Source organism: Galeopterus variegatus, unplaced genomic scaffold (genome assembly GCF_000696425.1).
Source record: "Galeopterus variegatus unplaced genomic scaffold, G_variegatus-3.0.2 Scaffold1902, whole genome shotgun sequence".
Taxonomy (NCBI): domain Eukaryota; kingdom Metazoa; phylum Chordata; class Mammalia; order Dermoptera; family Cynocephalidae; genus Galeopterus; species Galeopterus variegatus.
Genome location: NW_007728013.1, coordinates 134,944 through 139,837, shown reverse-complemented (window position 1 = coordinate 139,837; position 4,894 = coordinate 134,944).

Sequence of the window (4,894 nt, the reverse complement as noted above, 5' to 3'; positions counted from 1 at the left end):
TTTCTCTTTCCAGAGGAAGGCTCGGACCCCTGCCATCGTCCCACCCTGAATCCCGGTTGGCCATCTCCCGGTTAGCTGTCTTGCTCACAGTGGGAACCGAGACTGGGGTGATTCACTCTCACTCATCACCCCATGGGAAGATAATGCACAGTGCCCATCCCAGGGTTCGTACTGTCTGTCACCTTTACGCAGGGTGCTCAGAATGTGCCAAGCAGTGTGTACGCACAGCAACGTGCATACCCCGCGCATGTCCGGGAAATCCTCCAGTCATCTGCCACCACTTCCCATCTTTCTGTTGGGGGCCTGCAGCTTCTACCTGGCATTTGGCTCTTTTTACTGGCCCTTCTCCAGGCATCTCCTACCAGCCAGAGCCAGGCCTGATGGCCTGACGGCCTTGCATGTTCTGCCATGGTTGAGGCTTCTCCCCTCCCCCACTCAGGACTGACCAGTTCAGTCCCTGTCCTGGTGTGGGCATGAGGTCTCTTGCTACAGCTGAGCCCCTTGGCTGACCTTCTTAGCTGCTTCTCTTAGACTGGAGAGGCCTGGACGAGTGCCTGAGGGAGGGTCTGGGCTGCTCTCCTGGGCTCCTCCCCTCCATTCCAGGGCTCTGGCCAGAGCCTGTTCAGGGTCTTGCTGAGTTCTCAGCCAAAGCCTGGTCCTGTGGTGGCCTGAGGAGCCCAGTGGAGAAGCCCCCACGTGCAGGGCAGCATTCCACAACCACTGTCCCTCCCCCCACTCTGAGCAATGCCGGCTGGTCTCTGAGTGTCTTCTGGGCAGCCTTCCTGCCAGACCCCCTTACCTACTTTCACCAGGTGCCAAGGGACACTGAAAAGGGCTGTGGATAGCTGGAGGACCACTCTTGGAAGCCAGCCTGCCTTCCTCACGGTGCTGGCTCCTCTCCCTCTTGCCCCCTTTTCATAGACTTCTACAACAGCAAGAAACATAGAGGTCACCTCCTCCACCCTCCAGTTTCCAGAAAGGATAGTTCAGAGGGATTTGGAGCTCTCTGAGGCTTAGAGCAAAACCCTGGACATTGGGCTGGCCAGGGGTCTTGCTGGAGTTTCCTTGGGAATTCTGTGTCCATTAGGAGCACCAGCCCTGAACATCTGAGGCTCCCCCCTGCTGGGAGATGGGATGACTCTGGCATTCCCTGCAGCCACCCATGGTCTAGGTGGACAGAATGGCAGCCCAGGACTGTCCTCTAGGGGTGACCCGGATTCTGATGAGAGTCAAGAGTGGACCCAGCCATCATTTGGGCCCCTTGGGGAGCCTTCACAGCTGCTAAGAGGAGGTCCTGCGTAGCTGCAAGGAGTAGTGGAAAGGACACTGGATTTGGAGGCAGGTGGCTGACAAGTGCTCCAATTCTGCTTCTACCACTACTTAATCTGTGTGATTTGAGGCAAGCCTAAATTCCCTGTACGTCTTAGTTTGCTCACCTGGAAAATGCAGTCTATTTTATTCTACCTGCCTTACATCTGAGGCATGTAAGGAAGAAGACTGAGATCACCTATTGGAATGAATTTTGAAAAAAACAAAATTGTTATTTGTGCAAACACATGGTGATAAAAAACAAAAGATGACTGCTTCTGGAAGTAAAAGTCATGAATGAGTTAAATGATATTCTAATGACTCCAGAAACCCCATGATTTAAAGTCCATTTCTTCTTCTGTACAGCCACAGAGGTCAAGTGTTTGATGGGCTCCCATCAGGCACCACCGATTCTGCTGGATCTTGTGAAGAACACAACAGAAGGTATAGTACCTGGTACAGAGTAGGCATTCAATAAATAATTATTGACTTAATGAATGAGAGTGAGTTTCTTCCCTCTGAGAGGTCACCGTCCAGATTGGAAGGAGACAATAATGTGGCCAAGTGATGTATGAGTGGTATAGGATGCATTTGGAGGGGCGAGAGGTCTCCAGGGCTGGGGGAGTCACAGAGGATTTCAGGGAGGAGGCGGCCTCAAAAGAGAGGCAGGACTGGAAGAGAGGGGAAAGGGCTGGCCAGGATGACCCCAGCACAGGCTCACGGTGAGCAGGAGAGGAGACCACGCTGTCTCCCAGTGGGGAGTGGAGTGGGGACAGGGGAGTTGAGGAAGATGAGCTTTCCAATGGGGATAGAGCCTGAAGGGTTTTGGGAACTCGGCTGATAGGGATTGAACTGTGTCCCCCGCGTTTTATATATTCGAAGCTTAGTCCCCACTGTAACTGTTGAGGGTAGGAAATCCCATTGTGGTAGTTGAAAGGTGGGGCTTTGGAGAGATGATGGGGCTGTGGGGACCGCACCCTTGTGAGTGGATTGATCCACTCTTGGAATAATGGGAGGGTTCTGGTGGCTTCAAAAAGAGTGAATGAGGTTAGTCTCTCTCTTGCTCCTGACTTTCTGGCAATGTGATACCCTCTGTCACCACCAAAGAAAGCTCTCACCAGATGGGTTCCTTGGACTTTGGGCTTCCCAGCCTCTAAAACTGTAAGCAATAAATACTGTTTCTTTACAAATTACCCAGTTCCAGGTATTTTGTTATAAGCAACAGAAATGGACTAATATGTTGGCTTAGCAGAAAGTGCCCAGGGGAACCAGTGTAGATTCCATGGGGATGAAATGTGTGGGTGACATCATGAAAGCAGTATTTTTAGAAGATGAGTCTGGCATGGATGTGCCCGATGGGGACATACCAAACTTCTTGAAGTTCCCCAAAGTTTCCCTTTTCCGGGCCATTTCCCTGTTTCTAATATGTAGAATGACCCATTCTCCCGAGCCTCTGGAAGGAACACATGCTGATTTGCCTTAGCTCACACATCGCCTCTTCTGGGAAGCCACTAAGTTCATTTCCTCCTGGGCACCCCCAGCTCTACCCTGTATACCGTTTTATTTTTACACCCATTCCTTTCTAGGATGCTTCTGGGTTTTCATGTCTGGTTTCCCTTTCAGATGGCGAGGCTCTTGAAATCCAGAATATTTCCTAGCTGTCAGTGATCTCTGGCACCAGGACAATATTTCCACCTGTGTTGGTACTACCTGGGGTGGGGTCAGGCAAGCGTCAGGTGCTGCTGATTCACCCTACCATTCAGGAACACTGCACCCCCACCCTGTCCAGCTTCTTGGGACACCACCCACAATGATCATATCACGAACAGCACCCCCGGAGTTGTATGACAAAGCAGCCTCCTGGAGGACCTGGGTCCTCCTGGACTTTATATTTCATGTCTATACCCTCAATATACTGTACGTTATAGATACTAAATAGTTTTCTGTATGAAAAGATTCTATGATTTTGAGATTTGGGGGAGGGGAGGTGAAAGAGAGGAAATACATCTTGTGTAATGTAAATAACAAACTTACATTTTGTTTTTTGCTGTTGTTTTTAAAGTCTGGGGTTTTCAGCCTTTTGCTAAGGCTGGGCTTGAGTATTGCTATGAACATTGGCAGTGACGGTGTTCACAAGGAGAGCCCACAGTTGTAGTATTCAGAGCCCTGGCTGCTTTTCAGAAAAGACCCTGGGGCCTCTGATTCTCTCTGCAGCGCAGCTTTCCAGGCCGCTGCTGTTGCTTAAGGCTGTGCTGCAATCCAGAGCGCTCAGGAGTGGGAAGTCCAGAGTTCTCCCCGCTTCTGGGAACAGCCCCCCATCCCCCCTCCCAGCACCAGCTTCCACAGGCAAGTCCTCATGACAGTGGGTCAGGCTCACCCAAGGATTTCACAAACGCCTGGCCTGTTCCCAGCACAGCACAGCTGGGAGGGCTCAGCGCTGGGGGGAAGAGTTCCATCCTCCTCCATGGGCCTCCGCTGTCCTTGGGCCCAGGGCTGTCGGGCTGGAGCCCAGGGAGAGGGAAGGGCTGCACTTGTCCACGCTTGCCGCAGCGCAGGCAGGCGGTAAGCTCTGGGCCTTCCCTCCCTGCTGATTTCCCAGCTCTGGCTTAGTCAAGGTACAAGGAGGAAATTCCCTTTCCAAAGAAGAGAGGAGAAATCCAGGTTTGTCTTCCCTGAAGGCAGTAGCAAGTGGTCCCAGAGTCACCTGGGGAGGTGTTGATTTATTCAGTTTCCAAGACCATCCTTAGGCTTCTGATTCAGAAGAGCTGGGGTAGGAGTCTGGGAATCAGCAATTTCATCCACGCCCTGGGGGACCAGCCTTAGGTGGTTCTCTGCTTCTCTGTGCTTTCAGGGGCCTTGAGGGGCAGGTGGGAGGATTTCTGGACAGTGAGTGAAGGGTTTAGCAGAAAGTGCCTGGATTCTAAATGAGGGCATCCAACTCTCTAACTCGGGCCAGATCCTGGAGGAACTGATCTTGGATTTGGGGGCTCAGCTTCTCCATCTCTAAAATGGACGTGATCTGGGGGTAGAATGACCAACTGTCCTGGTTTTCTACACTTTCAGGGCTAACCCGGGACAAGCTGGTTACTCTACCTGAGGGTGGGATGGGATCCTGGATGTGCGATGTAGTGGCATAAATAGCGGTCTGTATTTATTCAATTTACGTATTTACTAATTTATTGTCTGGTCGCTCCCACTCAACCTCTGAAGAGGCGGGCCAGCAGGGTTTACAACAATCCCTGACACATAGGATGTGTTTCATAGCTATTCGCTGAATGAATGAATGAATGAATGAGGGAGTGAGTGACTAGAGGGGGGGGGGGTTGCTGGGCTCCAAGGACGGGCTCCCTGGATAGAATGTGGGGGGGCGTCTGCTCTGCTGGCCCGGAGGGGGATCTCGGCTCCCCCGGGACAAGACAACTTGATCCACTCTCAGCCGGGAAAGAGAGTCAGGGCTTTCTGAGCAGCGTCGCCTCGAGAGGTCAGTGACCCCTGGCGACGGGTGGCCGGCTCCCTCCCTGCCCCCACGCGCCCAGGGCGGCCCGGTCCCCCCCTCCCCTCCCCTCCCGTCCCCCGCCCCTGGGAG